The sequence below is a fragment of the Rattus norvegicus genome, chromosome 6, assembly GCF_036323735.1.
Source record: "Rattus norvegicus strain BN/NHsdMcwi chromosome 6, GRCr8, whole genome shotgun sequence".
Taxonomy (NCBI): Eukaryota; Metazoa; Chordata; class Mammalia; order Rodentia; family Muridae; genus Rattus; species Rattus norvegicus.
This window is the reverse complement of record NC_086024.1, coordinates 5,787,444-5,805,571: the sequence shown is the minus strand read 5'-3', so window position 1 is coordinate 5,805,571 and position 18,128 is coordinate 5,787,444. Positions and strand designations below refer to the sequence as shown.

The 18,128-nt window shown below is 38.1% G+C and overlaps 1 pseudogene across 1 annotated transcript; it reads left to right on the top strand.

Moving 5' to 3' along the window:
• Positions 1–10,771: 10,771 nt before the first annotated feature.
• On the top strand, positions 10,772–17,882 carry RGD1562465 (similar to GTPase activating protein testicular GAP1; annotated as a pseudogene). The gene is made up of 4 exons (XR_010052428.1): positions 10,772–10,894; positions 11,473–12,383; positions 16,244–16,430; positions 17,321–17,882. The product of XR_010052428.1 is annotated as a similar to GTPase activating protein testicular GAP1 (transcript).
• The last annotated feature ends 246 nt before the right edge of the window (positions 17,883–18,128 follow it).

The window sequence follows — 18,128 nt, the reverse complement described above, 5'->3', positions numbered from 1 at the left end:
CGGTGTTCTGGCCATGATTTCAATCCTGGTGAGAGAAATTCTACCAATTGTTAAAGTATTTTCTGTGGCGTTCAGGCCATGATTTCAATCCTGGTGAGAGAAATTCTACCAGTTGTTAAAGTATTTTCTGTGGCTTTCCCCCAAAATATGGATGCATCAGGTAGCACTCGGATTTCTCTCAAGGTTGGGGGCTTGAGTGCCAGTTGCCAAATAAATCTTACAAGGAATCTCAGCAATCTACCTGGATATGTCTTAGAAGCCCCTAGGTTTAAGTCAAAGTTCTAAGGTAGATAAAACAGTAGGCAAGTTGACACGTTACGGAAGCAATTGATAGTTGTACCCACCTGTAATACCTATAAAGTACGATGATAACCACTGTGGCAAGATAGCAGAATAGGTTCAATAAGTAACAGCTCAGTTCAAAACAACTGTTCTTTGATTAGACTTAAATGTATTTTCTTTACCATAGAATTGAACATGGTTCTGGGTCTTTCATTTGGTTTCTCAGAAAAAAATGTTATTCCTAAGTATGCTTTTAAAGTTCAACATTTAGTATCTTGTTATTTCTCTTTAGGATCATCCGTGCAGGTCCTTTGACTTGTCCAAGTCACACATTTTCACTCCTCTCTGACAAGATAAATTCATTTTCCTAAAATAATATGATATAAATGTTATATAAATATACAATTCCTTCTTTTTGGTTACTTTAGTTTTCTTCTTTCCACATCTGCAATTAGCCTTAATTGACAATAGTCTAAAACATTAAAAGTTGAAATTTCTAGCAATAAGAATGCTTACCATATTGAGTTAATTGAAGAATATTTAGCAGTGAGCGCCTTATGTCTGCAAGGATGATAATGATTCTATCACCTAGAATATCCTTATAGTGTGTGCTGCCCCTCATCAAGTTATTTATGAAATATTATGGTACCAATGGCTTCCTTTGCTGATTTTTGGTCATACTCAATCTACTCTTGTTTCATACAGCCTATGTAAACAATTAAGATAATATTAAAACTGCATGTGACCAAGGGGCCATATATTAGAAATGAAGAATTCAAAGTATGTCTTTTTGAAAATTGTATGATAGTAAACATAAGTGAGCCTAAATATTCCATAAGAATAATCAGATATCTTGTAAATTCTTTCAAAAGTAGCAACATACAAAATTAACACACAAAGTGAGTACTCCTTCTTTGTAAAAATCACAAACTTACTGAAAAGTAAATCAATGAAAACCTGTCATTAACAGTAACTTTTTTTTTAAATACCAAATATTTATTTTAAATTACTGTAAAACAATATTTAAGACCATGGATTAACATGGATGGAACAACAATCCTTGGCTCACATGAAGTACAAACTCCAATGTATTTTTAAATCACAAAATTCTATCAATATACCTTCTTTTTTTTTTGCATACAAACCTTTACTGGAATACATATATATATATATATATGTTTAAATATAACAAAAACATATATCACACATATTACATTTATGCTTCTATCTACAATTCTTCCTATAACAAAAAACATTTGTTCAGAAAAGACAAAATTTCAGAGTGATTATCCTATATTTCATGAATTTTTAAGTGGAGTGCCATCACATTTTTTTTTTAACCTGGCACCATTTTTTTTTTAAATTAGCTTCTCAATCATCATCTGGAAAGAAAACATTCTGAGCAACATCATTAAAAACAGCTCTGATAAAGCACGGTCCCTACTACGTATCATAAAGCAGGTACAAGCTATTTTACATCCACAGAGGTATGATACAATACTGTCCTACATCTATAATACTAGAGGATACAATTTAAAAGGCATTATTTGAGACTTGATTCTACTTTTCCAGCAGAGGGCCCAAAGGATGGTGTGACACAGCTTTGTAAAGAAACATAATCTAGACAGGATGTCCTTTCACTAGTGGCACAGTTCTAAGGATTCATTCCCTCCATGAATGTCAGCTAAAACCGTTATTAAAAAAATGAAATATGCCTAGAACAAAACCGTATAACCACCAGATTCACATGAAGATGACCTAGTGGAGACAAGCTGGACCTCACCTTACCAACAAGCTATCAAATCTGTTATGTTTAAACAGTGAGACCTCCAAGGAAGGAGATGCCAAGTAGTGCTTCAAAGCTTTGGAACACAATCAAACACAGCATCCTTTTCAACAGAAGCAGAAGCTCATCTGAATATGCTCAAGGATGCTGACATCAACATTTAATCATCTCCTCACTCATCCAGGAAGAAGGGGAGATCAGTTACTACTGTACTTTATTGTGTTCAACCAAATCACCATGTCACAAAAATAGCGAGCTGCCATAATAAAAAATAAGGCTCCTCTATCCAGCACCAGATAGCATCATTTTACTTTCAAGCCTAGAAATTGCACACTTGTATATAAACCAACCGAAGATGAGGATTGAGAGTTCATCTTGATGGATTTTTCCTTTGATGAATATGAAGTGTCCTTCCTTATCTTTTTTGATGACTTTTAATTGAAAATTGATTTTATTTGATATTAGAATGGCTACTCCAGCTTGCTTCTTCTGACCATTTGCTTGGAAAGTTGTTTTCCAGCCTTTTACTCTGAGGTAGTGTCTGTCTTTGTCTCTGAGGTGTGTTTCCTGTAGGCAGCAGAATGCAGGGTCCTCATTGCGTATCCAGTTTGTTAATCTATGTCTTTTTATTGGGGAGTTGAGGCCATTGATGTTGAGGGGTATTAAGGAATAGTGATTATTGCTTCCTGTTATATTCATATTTGGATGTGAGGTTATGTTTGTGTGCTTTTCTTCTCTTTGTTTTGTTGCCAAGACGATTAGTTTCTTGCTTCTTCTAGGGTATAGCTTGCCTCCTTATGTTGGGCTTTACCCTTTATTATCCTTTGTAGTGCTGGATTTGTAGAAAGATATTGTGTAAATTTGGTTTTGTCATGGAATATCTTGGTTTCTCCATCTATGTTAATTGAGAGTTTTGCAGGATACAGTAATCTGGGCTGGCATTTGTGTTCTCTTAGGGTCTGTATGACATCTGTCCAGGATCTTCTGGCCTTCATAGTTTCTGGCGAAAAGTCTGGTGTGATTCTGATAGGTCTGCCTTTATATGTTACTTGACCTTTTTCCCTTACTGCTTTTAATATTCTTTCTTTATTTTGTGCGTTTGGTGTTTTGACTATTATGTGAGGGGAGGTGTTTCTTTTCTGGTCCAATCTATTTGGAGTTCTGTAGGCTTCTTGTATGCCTATGGGTATCTCTTTTTTTAGGTTAGGGAAGTTTTCTTCTATGATTTTGTTGAAGATATTTACTGGTCCTTTGAGCTGGGAGTCTTCACTCTCTTCTATACCTATTATCCTTAGGTTTGATCTTCTCATTGAGTCCTGAATTTCCTGTATGTTTTGGACCAGTAGCTTTTTCTGCTTTACATTATCTTTGACAGTTGAGTCAATGATTTCTATGGAATCTTCTGCTCCCGAGATTCTCTCTTCCATCTCTTGTATTCTGTTGGTGAAGCTTGTATCTACAGCTCCTTGTCTCTTCTTTTGGTTTTCTATATCCAGGGTTGTTTCCATGTGTTCGTTCTTGATTGCTTCTATTTCCATTTTTAATTCCTTCAACTGTTTGATTGTGTTTTCCTGGAATTCTTTCAGGCATTTTTGCGATTCCACTCTGTAGGCTTCTACTTGTTCTCTAAGGGAGTTCTTTATGTCTTTCTTGAAGTCCTCCAGCATCATGATCAAATATGATTTTGAAACTAGATCTTGCTTTTCTGGTGTGTTTGGATATTCCGTGTTTGCTTTGGTGGGAGAATTGGGCTCCGATGATGCCATGTAGTCTTGGTTTCTGTTGCTTGGGTTCCTGCGCTTGCCTCTCGCCATCAGATTATCTCTAGTGTTACTTTGTTCTGCTATTTCTGACCGTGGCTAGACTGTCCTATAAGCCTGTGTGTCAGGAGTGCTGTAGACCTGTTTTCCTGTTTTCTTTCAGCCAGTTATGGGGACAGAGTGGTCTGCTTTCGGGCGTGTAGTTTTTCCTCTCTACAGGTCTTCAGCTGTTCCTGTGGGCCTGTGTCTTGAGTTCACCAGGCAGGTTTCTTGCAGGGGAAAAGTTGGTCCTACCTGTGGTTCCAAGGCTCAAGTTTGCTCGTGGGGTACTGCCTAAGTCCTCTCCGTGGCGGCAGCAACCAGGAAGATCTGCGCCGCTCTTTCCGGGAGCCTCCGTGCACCAGGGTTCCAGATGGCGCTTGGTGTTTTCCTCTGGCGTCCGGATGTGCACAGAGTGCAGTCTCTTCTGGTTTCCCAGGCGTGTCCGCCTCTCCGAAGGCTTAGCTCTCCCTCCCACGGGATTTGGGTGCAGAGAACTGTTTATCCAGTCTGTTTCCTTCAGGTTCCAGCGGTGTCTCAGGCGCAGGGGTCCTGCCGCTCCTGGGCCCTCCCCTACGGGGACCCAGAGGCCTTATACAGTTGCCTCTTGGGCCAGGGATGTGGGCAGGGGTGGGCAGTGTTGGTGGTCTCCTCCGCTCTGCAGCCTCAGGAGTGCCCACCTGATCAGGCGGTGAGGTCTCTCTCCTAACAGTAACTTTTAAAAGTATTAAGTTTCTTGGGAAAATTCTAACCGAGAAATAAAAGGCTTTTATGATTAAAAAAACAAAACCAAAAACAAAAGAAAAAAATGAAAAAAAAATATTCAACCCAAAACAAAACATAATGTCTTATAAATTGAACAGATATCAGATATATGGAAAGATTCCCACATGTTCATGAATCAGTGAGATTTAAACAGTAAAAATTCTAGACCATCCTGTAGTGATTTTTTTAAATTTTTTTCTTCGCAGTCTTCTGCCATGTTCCCTTGACCTCACCCATAAAGCCCCACCAACGTCACTTCCTAAACATTAACTGAAGAAGGCAACACCAATGAACATGGAAAACTAAATGGGACCTGAAACCTAGACAAAGAAATATAGGCAATTGCATGGCAAACATGAGTATGCGATTTTATCTAAAACAACTGTATTTTTTGAATGCAGGAGAAAGATGAAACCTGTTTTCTGACCCAAACTGATAGTCTGTATATTATTGGTATGAGACAGTTAATGCTTAGAGTTATTAATGAGCAGTATTTATGGGTCCTTGTTATTTTTTTGTTGACACATACTTTCCCCCTCTTTTTTGAATGACTACAGGGTTATTTATCATTTCTGTCCTCTTGTGTATATGTACGTTATCTTCAGCCTGCTGTTTGCCTTTTGTAGACCAGTATTGATGATGAGAAATGACTTAGTGGTGCTTAAACTATGTAATGTTTCTCCTCTTTTGTTGATATGAATGATGCTTTTGCTCAGTAATAAAGTCTAGGCTAGTATCTGTATTCTTTGAAAACATGGAGAACGTTGATGCGGGCCCACTATATTTTAGAATATCCATTGAAAATTCAGGTATTAGTCTAATGTAGTTAATGTTATGTATGACTTTGTCTTTTTCATTCATAGCTTTTTGTATTTTTATTTCTATGTTCAGTTAGCCTTTGACTATTATGTGTCTACTTGATGTTTTCTACGCTTCTAGTACTTTAACACATATCTCTTTTTGATTTGGTGTGACAAATGCAAAGGATATACAAGGTTAAAGAGAGTTCAGTTTCAAAAATGATTTCCCTTCTTTCTTATATGCAGAGAAACAGAAAGGCTATATATATTTATATACCAAGCCACCAGTATATTCTGATCCAGCACCACCAAGAAAGAAATGCTTATTTGGCAAAAATCTTACAAGCATTTATGTCGACAGAAAGCTGCCTGCTCTAATACTTGTGAGTATCATTCTGGCTTTCTGTAGCACCTTTGTTCTCAGTAAGCTATTTAATCAAACTGAAGAATGTTTAGATAACTGATCTATGAGAGTAAGATCATTTTAAAACAGAAATAATTTCCACTGTAATTTGAATAATGTAATTGAAAGAAAAAGAGAAGAAATGCCATTGCCATGTTTTACACTGACTGCATCAAAGATTCAAACCCACCAGCATGTTGGAGGAAATAATTCTATGGAAGTGCCCCACTAATTACCCAACAGTAAAGTCTTGCAGCGTCTTTATGACTCCACATTTCTCTGGAATCTCCCTTAATATCATTTCCTCTGAAATTACTCAATACTTAAAAATATCTGTAGGCTTTTCCTTTAAATTATCAATGAATTAGATGAACACACTTTTTTATATATATATTAACATCATTTATCCTAGTGGACTATATTTAAATGCCATCTAATATGGCTTAATCCATTTTAAATGAGTTATTAAACTTCTTTGGAAATATATCTTTAGTATCCAACATCTATTTTAGCACTATAGCTGTGATAGGAATTTATGGTGTTTGTGAACAAATTTATCCTGTTAGACACATGAGCATTACTGCCAATTTCTTAGGTATTTTAGAGCAGAATTTTCTGGTAACCTTGTTTGTATTCGTGTAATCAATTTAAAATGGAGTAAACCTATGCATGGTAGTCGTGTTTACAGAGTAAATTATGGAAGAATGATAGAAATATGCTTGGGCTTTTAAATGTGAAAGCATCTGTAGACATAGTTGAAAATAAGAAGTCACAGAATAAGGATATAAAAGTCTCAGAAATATGGTGAAAAAATATTTCTTCAAAACACAAAAGTTAGGATTCATAATAGAGGCCAGGATGAACAGTAAGTAAAATAGTGAGTTGATCTCTGGAAGGGAAATATGCCAATATTTACTTAAGATGCCAGGCTTGAGAAAGATATTGATAGAAGGAAACACAAAGTAATAGAGGACCATTCACCAAAATGCTTTGGGGAACAGAAGTCCAACAAAACCATGATGTGACAAATTGGGGAAAAAAAAATGGATTAGGGAAGAAAATGTATTTGGAAGCTAAAACAGAAAAAAGTTCAATGACTACTTTATTCCTCTCAGTTATAGCTGTGCAGCCAAAACTGTCCTTGCTCAGGATCACAATAAAAGACATATTTGTGCTTCAGGTGTGGATCTCTAATACTACAAGCTTATCCTTATCCCACACAGGATATGTTTTCCATAATTGCAGAGAAAGGACAAGAATCAGATCACATATTCAAAATTCTACCTGAAAATTCACACTGGTGCCTCAGAGAGAGGATTGACAGTGAACAACTCATTGAATGGAATGAAGAATGCGCGCTTGTAATAGCATCTGTCTTGAAGGTAAGGAAGGTTTTCACGTCACCAACATTAAGCATCCCTCTAGAGATGCATATGTGCTTTCTGTCCTTAAGATTACATGATGATGACTGTTTCCTAGAACTATGGACACGTGACCTCTTGATAAGAGGCATGGCAGGTAAAAGTCTGACAAACCCAAAGATTCATCATAAAGACACAGGTGAACAAATTCTGTTGGAAGTTAACATCCTCATATATGAGATGGGCTTTAGTTTGGCATTACAAACATTCCCACTGATTTCACCTCTGAACATACCCTGTGAATTAATAGCTGAACAAGTTATAATGGTGGTAAAAATGTGCTTTATCAAATGCATGTATTAAATAATACTTACCAAAAATATCCTTCACAAATAACAGTTCAAATTGACAAATCCAACACTCACCTACAATAGGCTATCGATGTTGAACATTACCCTCTGTCTTGTATATACAAGAAATCGTTTACCTTCTCAAACAAAAAATAATTCAGCACTTTCACTTTTGCCAGATATTGCCATTCTAATTCCATGTCAAATATTCAAGTATTAGCCTAACCTACTTTTAACTTGTCTAACACACTAACACTCCTAACTTGCCAGGGAGCTGCAGTGACTCTAGAGCAAATATCATTGTTTTATTTTTACTTGGGCCATGATCTGATTTCACCTTTCAGAAGTGTGTGGAGCTATGGCCCAGACATAAATAGTAAAAATAATGCTCTGGGATTAACTATGCTTACTAACATTAGGCAAAGGTACTGAATGACACTTCCTTGGCCTTTGAGCTTGCCAAGTGTGTCTGATTCTCATTGCCAGAAACTTAAAACCTTACTGAAGTTAGCCGTGTGTATTCAAAGCAATTTACAGGTATAAGGGCACCTATGATTCTTCCATTTTTATGGCTTGCTATCCTTAGTACAACATGAAAGTTCATTGTTGTATTTCATGCAAAAGACAGTTTCTGTTCTTCAAACAATCTGATGCTTACAACTAAATTTAAATAGTTGAATATTTACAAATTTTAAGAAAAAGACATGAAACTATGAGATCTTCTCACATGGAAAATAAGTAAGCTTCACCACTATTGCTGCTGGGTCTGTAAGCAAGGTGTACGTGTATACAACAGCTTTACGCTGTGTGAGCCTAAAGTACAGATTCAACAATTATACAGTCAGGATGAGTTAATTTTGGGTGCTGTCATTTTTTGATTGTTGCCTATTCCAAGAAGAGGACTTTGGTTTTGGTTTGATTGTTTTGGTGGATTTTTAAACCATCATCATCGTCATCGTCATCGTCATCATTTTATATTTTTTGTTTGTTCATTTTATGTCTTGTATGCTGCCCCCTACCTATTCTCCCCTCACAGACTCTGTCTCCTTCCCTGAGCTGAATTGGGACCCTTGGGTTGTCCTCCTACCCAGACACATCAACTCTCTTCAGGTTTAGCACATCTTCTCCCCCTAAGACCAGGTGGGGACAGGTTTTCGCAGTCAACAGCTTACAGATAGCCCCTGCTCCACATGTTGGGGGACCCACAAGGAGACTAAGCTTTACATTTGCTAGAAATTGTGCTGTAGGTCATGCTGCAGCTTCTGCAGGATTTTTAGATGTTAATTCGGCCTTTGATAGCTCCCAGTGGTGCTGCTTAGTTGATTCTGTAGCTCTTCCTGTGGATTTCCTATCTCCTCCAGGTCATGGAATCTCTCCCCCATTTCTTCCATACAAGTCCTTGATTGATCCATGAGATCCAATGATTGGCTGTGACTCTACATAGCCTATTTCATTCAGCTGCTGGGTGGAGCCTCTCAGAGGGCAGTTATGATAGGTTCCTGTCTGGATATTCCACATACCATCTGGCGTTTTTCAAGGCAGAGAGAGCTTTGGGCTGGGAAGTGGAGTGCAGATCCATGATTGCAAGTCATGGTGTGGACTAGAAGTCAGGAGAGGCAATTTGAACAGACCATAGGTTTATTTCATTGCTATAGCAACTAGGACACTGCTTCATTAATTCTAGTCTTAGGGAAGAAAACACAAGATCCTGCATATAGGTTCCACATTTGATCCAAGATTCTGGGGAGATAGAAGTTTGGGAGTCTTTTATGTAATATGCTTTCAACCAATGATTCTCAGCCATCCTAATACTGTAACACTAATATATTTCCTTATGGTTTGGTGATTACTAACCATTACATCATTTTGCTGCTTTCTCACAATTAAAATTTTGCTATTGGTAAGAATTATAAAGAAAAATGGAGAGAATATCTGACATGGAAGATATATGATATGTGAACCCCTAATGGATTATGACTCCCAAATTGAAAATCACTGGTCTAAACTGCTAATTTTAAACAAAAATGCTTTTCATGTTCTTTCTAAAATGTACATTGACCATTACTTTTTTATTTTCATTTAAAAAAAGGACTTCATTGCAAACATTGAAGGAAGTTACTTACTTCTGACTTATATGAGAATTGGCTTAGCGTCCCAGATGAAGGAACTCTGGTTGGAAAAAACAAGAGGTTTCCTTAGCACAGACATGTATTGTCACTTTTTAAACATGTTTATTTCTCAAACTAGAGTGTTGAACCATGTCTGTAATCCCACCTGGGTGTCTTCTCCTTTATAACTGTCACAGTTTAGAAGACAGCCTATGCAACACCTTGTGTGCAGGTCAGCCTAGAGTATTGGTTTAGTTCCTGTGTGAAACAAATTAAAAGAAAGAGGTGTGTATAATACCTGTGGATTGTTTGCATCCTAGTATTATTACCATGTTACTGTGAATATACCACATGCTAAATATATGTCATTGATTAGAACATGAAGCTATTACTGAATACTTCTTTCTCAAATATAACTACCTCGAACAGTCTAGGTCAGGTATAGCTTTGACTTCTTTGAATCTTTTTTCTGTGCAATACTCCAGAGAATGATTTTGTGTGTAACAGGAGCATTGAGCTCCACTTGCTACCCAGGCGCCATGCATCTCTGTCTTGCTGTACTGAACCTTTTATAATCGCATTGTGTAGGGTCACTAGAGTGCTTTCTGCTCCTTACGTTCTAGAGTGTCACAAGAATGTTACATGGATTTATACTACATTAGATATTAAATGTGTCTCCACTCCATGGTGCTTGGGAAGATGGATTGATGTTTAATAACACTAGATGTTTTCATACACAGAACACACATGGTCTGCAACAATCCCATTCATTCTAATACCAATATCCGGACACCTTCCTCTGGCTTCTGTAGGTAGCAGTCAAATATCTATTACATAGAAATTCATTCATACTTTTAAAATGTTCCCATGATTTTATACAGTAAAATGCAGAAAATATTTTTTGTAGTACTCTACCTGTATATTATACGTCTTTTGAATTCTGGTTATACTATGAGTTGGTCTACAAAACATTTGCCCTGTTTTCTTCATAGTTTTGTAACTAACATTAGTTTTCAGATGGTCTAAAATAAAATTATCCCTTTTCTTCGTTTAGACTTCTACTGAAGATTCCTCAGGCAAACTTTATCCTTCTAAAGCATCTCATTTGGTATTAGTAATAATAAGAGACTCATCCACGAATAATTTAGACACTAACAGGTTATCTATCCGGATAGCTCCTTATGTTTTGTGGGATCAGACTACAAAGGATGCATGGTTTGGGAGTGATGTATCAAGAAAGGTAAGGAGATCTGACTTTTGCCTTTTGGAACAAAATTCTTATTGTAATGCAGGAAGTAGGAACACTTTGGAAAGATCATTTCTGTAAAAGGAAACCCTAGGATTCCATTCTTCTGGAGTGGCGTGGAATATATATCGATCTGTTTCAGGAAGATTTGGAAAGAAAGATGGTTAATGTAGTTTAAAATAAGTGAATCATTTCGTCTTTCTCTTGTTCTTTCTGAATAGATATTGATTTTGACCAAAAGTATGCTTCACATATAATGATAGTCAAAGAAGACTAGAGTGAAGTTTAATAAAATCCTGATTACCCAGGATTTGCTTGTTTTTTTTTTCATTCCAGCCCTCTTTTTGGAGTATATAATAGTTGTATTTCACAGTAATTAGACTATTATATTATTAAATATTCACATCAAGTGAATTAATGGTCATATAAAAGTACATTTCATATATATATATGTATTTCATATGTGTGTGTGTGTGTGTGTGTGTGTGTGTGTGTGTGTATGTAGGTGACAAATTCGTGTATATTATTTTGTATACTTTCAATTACTTTACCACTGATGTATTCAAGTGCAGTTTTAAGTTCCTCAGGTCTCAAGGACCTCCACATCAAACCAGATACACACAAACTAATAGAAGAAAAAGTGGGGAAGCATCTCGAACACATGGGCACTGGAGAAAATTTCCTGAACAAAACACCAATGACTTATGCTCTAAGATCCAGAATCGACAAATGGGATCTCATAAAACTGCAAAGCTTCTGTAAGGCAAAGGACACTGTGGTTAGGACAAAATGGCAACAACAGATTGGGAAAAGAACTTTGCCAATCCTACAACAGATAGAGGGCTTATATCCAAAATATACAAAGAACTCAAGAAGTTAGACCGCAGGGAGACAAATAACCCTATTAAAAAATGGGGTTCAGAACTAAACAAAGAATTCACAGCTGAGGAATGCCAAATGGCTGAGAAACACCTAAAGAAATGTTCAACATTTTTACTCCTAAGGGAAATGCAAATCAAAACAACCCTGAGATTTCACCTCACACCAGTGAGAACGGCTAAGATCAAAAACTCAGGTGACAGCAAATGGTGGGTGAGGATGTGGAGAAAGAGGAACACTCCTCCATTGTTGGTGGGATTGCAGACTGGTACAACTATTCTGGAAATCAGTCTGGAGGTTGCTCAGAAAATTGGACATTGAACTACCTGAGGACCCAGCTATATCTCTCTTGGGCATATACCCAAAAGATGCCCCAACACATGCTCCACTATGTTCATAGCAGCCTTATTTATAATAGCCAGAAGCTGGAAAGAACCCAGATGCCCTTCAACAGAGGAATGGATACAGAAAATGTGGTACATCTACACAATGGAATATTACTCACCTATCAAAAACAATGACTTTATGAAATTCATAGGCAAATGGAGGGAACTGGAAAATATCATCCTGTGTGAGATAACCCAATCACAGAAAAACACACATGGTATGCACTCATTGATAAGTGGCTATTAGCCCAAATGCTTGAATTACCCTAGATACACAGAACACATGAAACTCAAGATGGATGATCAAAATGTGAATGCTTCACTCCTTCTTTAAAAGGGGAGCAAGAATATCCTTGGCAGGGCATAGGGAGGCAAATTTTAAAAGAGGCAGAAGGAACACCCATTCAGAGCCTGCCCCACATGTGGCCCATACGTATACAGCCACCCAATTACACAAGATGGATGGAGCAAAGAAGTGCAGTCAAGCAGGAACTGGATGTAGCTCTCTACTGAGAGACACAGCCAGAATACAGCAAATACATATTCGAATGCTAGCAGCAAATCACTGAACTGAGAAGGGGACTCCCATTGAAGGAATCAGAGAAAGGACTGGAAGAGCTTGAAAGGGCTCGAGACCCCTTATGAACAACAATGCCAACCAACCAGAGCTTCCCAGGACTAAGCCACTACCTAAAGACTATAGATGGACTGACCATGGGCTCCAACCTCATAGGTAGCAATGAATAGCCTAGTAAGGGCACCAGTGGTAGGGGAAGCCCTTGGTCCTGCTAAGACTGAACTCCCAGTGATTGTGACTGTTGGGGGTAGGACCGTAATGGAGGGAGGGTGGGGAGGGGAACACCTATATAGAAGGGGAGGGGGAGGGGATAGGGGGATGTTGGCCCAGAAACCGGGAAAGGGAATAACTATCAAAACGTAAATAAGAAATACTCAGGTTAATAAAGAAAAAAATATTTATTCACTAATTTATTTACTCTATATCCTGATTACAGTCCCTTCCTCCAAGTCTCATCTTCACGACCCCTTCTCCACTCCATTTTCCTTCATCTTAGTAGTGTAGAATCTCCATAAACAACTCACTCTCATACATCAATTCACAACAGGAATAAGTGCATCTCCTCCCACTGAAGCTAGACAAAGCAGCCCAGCTAAAAGAAAGCAATCAAGTGGTAGACAACAGAGTCAGAGCTAGACCGCACACTAATACTTAGGGTACATACCTAAGATCAAGCTGCACATCTGCTACATATATGTAGGGGGCCTACATCCTGCTGCTGGAGCATATGAAGGGGGAGGTCCTGCAGATTCAAGGGTGAAGGATCACAATGATTTAAAGGCTACAGCAAGATACCAGGATATAGAAGGATATGGGAGGCTCCGGTATTGATGGTGTAGCAAAATCCAGAGGGCTTGAATCAGGCCAGTGACTTATTTCAATGTACATTTGCAAGTAAACCTTTTTGGACAAAAGGGTATAATTTGTGACATAGTATAGCACACCACATCTCACAGACTGCATTTTTTAAAAGGATTTTAAATTTTTGTTTGATTTTTAATTTAACTTTAAAACTTTATTTAATTTTAATTTTTGAAGTTTTGCGAGGGGGGATTGTTATCAAGAGATAGTTGGAAGGGTTGAAAAATAAAATGAGAGTTACTTGTGAGCATGATGATAAATTTAAAGAGATTCAAAAACACATATATTTTGAAAAGGATAAAAGGCAACAAAAAAGTAAAAAATGAAAGAAAGCAGGGTACATTTTAACTAGTAGTTTCCAGGGATTAAGTCCACAGGAAGGACGAATTAGTGATGTCACACACATGAATAGTATTCTCACCCAGGACTCAACTTGGCTTGGCCTTTTATAGGACTTTTACCTTTTATAGGTAATTTCTTATTACCAAGCTCCCGGAAACCTAAAATTCAAGCCTGAATCAAAGCGCATGTCCAAATGAAGCAACAAAATTCATTTTTCACTCTTAATAACTATTAATGATTCTTCTCTTATGGGCAGTTCTTTTTTTTTTTTTTATTAACTTGAGTATTTCTTATTTACATTTCAAGTGTTATTCCCTTTCCCGGTTTACGGGCCAACATCCCCCTAACCCCTCTCCCTTCCCTTCTTTATGGGTGTTCCCCTCTCCATCCTCCCCCCATTGCCGCCCTCCCCCCAACAATCATGTTCACTGGGGGTTCAGTCTTAGCAGGACCCAGGGCTTCCCCTTCCACTGGTGATCTTACTAGGATATTCAATGCTACCTATGAGTTCAGAGTCCAGGGTCAGTCCATGTATAGTCTTTAGGTCGTGGCTTAGTCCCTGGAAGCTCTGGTTGCTTGGCATTGTTGTTCATATGGGGTCTTGAGCCCCTTCAAGCTTTCCAGTTCTTTCTCTGATTCCTTCAACGAGGGTCCTGTTCTCAGTTCAGTGGTTTGCTGCTGGCATTCGCCTCTGTATTTGCTGTATTCTGGCTGTGTCTCTCAGGAGGGCAGTTCTTTTCAAATATATTCTTTAGTATGGTCAAGCAAGAAAACAAACAAGCAAAACTATTCTGCAATCTGCATATAAAATATGACTATCTTGTGCAGGACTGCTCAAACATAAACTTAGCTGCATGCTGGTAAGAAATATGTGATGAGTAGAGTTGACTTAACCTAAGCCATAATCTCAGAAGAAAAGTAACTTATCAGTGTTGCTCAATTTAGGAAGTGTTATAATTTTCTATGATTGATATGACAAAACACTGATAAAAAGCAACTTATGGAAGACAGGTTGCACTCCATGATATACTTGGAGTTACCAGTTAACTCCTGAGAAATATCAGGGCCTAAACTGAAGCAGGGCAGGAACCTGGATTCAAGAACTGAAGTACAAGCTGAGTAGGAGTTCTGCCTCTTGCCTTGTACCTCATCCCTTTCATTTTCTGACTAACAGCTCAAGGGTGGCACCATCCTGGAGATGTGGGACCTACAAATTCCAAGGTTAATCAGGACAATATCCTTTAGACTTCTCTGTACATTAGGTCAATCTGATGGAGGCATTTTCTCCATTAAACTCCCTTTTCTCACCAACTTCTTTTCTCAGGCACATTTGTTTTGCTTTAATAAAACACCAGGATCTAAAACACTAAACAAAGATTGCACATGGGGGAACCTGTGGCTCCAGCTGAATATGTAGCAGAGGATGACCTTATTTGGCATCACTAGGAGGGAAGCTGCTTAGTCTTAAGGAAGCTTGATGACCCAGGGTTAGGGAATGCTAGGCTGTTGAGGTCAGAGTGTATAGGTGAGGGAGGGAGCAGTGTAATAGAGGCAGGGAGGGGAGATACAGGGTTTGTGGAGGTGAACTATGAAGGGGGATAACGTTTGAAATATAAATAAATAAAATAATAAAAAAGAAAACAATATGACCAGGGAAACTCATTCAAGTAAGTGGTTCTTTGGGACTTAGAAATGCTGATAGAGTATAGCACTTCAATGTCATGACAGAGGAGCATGTCTGCAGAAAGGGAAAAAAAACAAACAGCAAGCTGAAACCTGATGTCTCTTATCTTGGGAAGCAAAAATGTAGCAGAGAAAGTACATTGAAAATGGGCACCTGTATTTTGTAATTCCAAATTATAGGCAATGGTATACTTCTATCAGGAGGGCCAAGGGACTTAAGCCACCAGAAAGTCGTCACAAAGAGGGTATTGCCATGCCTGGAACTAGAATGGCATCCCATTCAAAACTTCCCAACAGAAACCCCCAACCCTCCTACCCCCTAAAAATGTCAATGAACGACAGTCATTAATTAAATTAACTCACAGTGTTTGGCAGCACATCAGGTTTGAAAAGTTGCTTTGGTTTAGTAGTTCTTCTATTCTTTGCAGTATGCCTTAAATTTTGACAAGTTTTGGTAAAATGCAGAGAACTTAGAGTCTCCATTTCAGAAACTTCATATCATGCATTCCTGTCTGTGGCAACTGTTATTTTCCTCATAGTTTTGGATTTCATTTTAAATTTCAATTTTGTAAACCATGTGAAATGACAATCTTGTTTTGCCTTGTGTTGTTACAGATGTCCATTATACAAATCATGATCGACAACTATCATCAAATATTTGGAAATTATAATATATTTTATAAACGTATTGACAGAAGATCTGAGGATTTAAAGACTTGTGCAGATTCAATAAACTCTTCTGGCAAATCACCTATTATGAAAGAATTCCTAGCTGGCCACAACAAGAAGACATGCGATAATGGTGAAAAATTAAAAATTTCATCCATTGCTCTGCAGGAGGAAGGTCCTACAGTTGAGCCAAGATTTAGTCATCAAATGAATGGAAGGATGACATCATTCACTTATTTCATAAATTTGTAAATATGAGAGCAGTTTTGGGCACAAAATGATATTAGAGTATGGAAAAACTTTTTAACCAACACTTTAATTAAATTATACTTAAATTTATGCATATGTATATACAAACCAATATATATGTATATATAATTTATATGTATACACACAAACAGACACACACACACAAATACTTAGGTACTATATATACCACAGACTCTTTATTCAGCCTCTGTAAGAATCCCACAATATTGCCGTTCTTCCTATGGTCTTTAAGTCGTAGAGGATTCATGCACATGAAATTATTATTTTTGATAAGATCATTTAGAAACAATGTTTTAATTTATACCTCCATTAGAGATTCTGCATGTTTAAGTCCTGTACCACTGTCAACATGCTTTTTGATTTTAATGCAAAAATAATGTCTGTTTAATTTCCTATGAGAGACAATCTTGCCAAATGCTTAGCATTAGCATAAATATTAAATTGCACAGGATCCACTACAAAACCTACATGAAGAAAAAGATTTACTTATATATAGTAAGTAATATCCCAGAGGATACAATGTTAGGAAGGAGGGGATGTGGATTTGCCTCAGTGCTGGAGCACTTGTCTAGTGAGCAGGAAGCCCTGGGTTCCCTCATCACCTCAGGGTGTGGGGTGGGTGGGGAATGGGAGGGGTGAGAAGAAGAAAAAAAAAACTGTAAAGCAATTTGGAATCAATGCTCATGAAAGGCTCTGCCCAGTACCCAGAGTCTCCTCAGTCTGAATGACCCTTGACCTTCATGTCATTTCCAGGGAGCAGGGACCCACTTCTGTAATGTGGGTACACGAGGCTTCATCTGAACGCCATGTTCCTAACTGGATCTGTGTGGCTCTGTTCACTTATCTGTGATCCCTTCCAACTCTACAGTGCTGTTTTCCCATTAAGGGTCAACTGCAGCTGAATTTAAATTTCAGGTTGGCTCAGATCATCCTCTCTAGCTGTGTGATCTTCCCAACCCGCCATCTATTCCACAGAGACAGCCCCTCTCTGTAGGGGAGCTGTGCCCATCAAAGGGAGAAGCCGGTATGTGAGGCTGGGTTGGATGTGTGTTATCTCTTTCCAGTCGAGCATGGTATAATTGCAGTTTTCTGAGGGTCATCACTGCCTGAAGTGGCCTAAAGATGTCTTTTGTAATTTATTTCCTTGTTTAGCATCAAGAGGACCTGATGCCCCCAGAAGCCTGGATTGCTGGATATGCATGTTTCTGTGATGTACACATATACTCACACATTTATAAAACTACTGGTATATGTTGTGCCCTTGGTTTTATTCTCTGTGTATTTGAACTTTATAATAAAAATACTTTTCACTGTGTATATGTGTGTGAATCTGTGTGGCCTGTGCACATGAGTGCAGAGTCGGATGGAGTCTAGAGGAGCAGTGAAGGCCACTTCCCTAGCCCAGCTGCAGCCATTTTGTTCCGTGCCTTCCAATCATTTTATATTGTTGCTCACCCTGAAAAAAATTGGCTTGATTCAACCCAGGGTCAAGCTGCCCATATCCCCTGTTATGTTCCGGGTGCTGTGAGGTTTCTTAATCTTAGGAACTTCCATAACCATA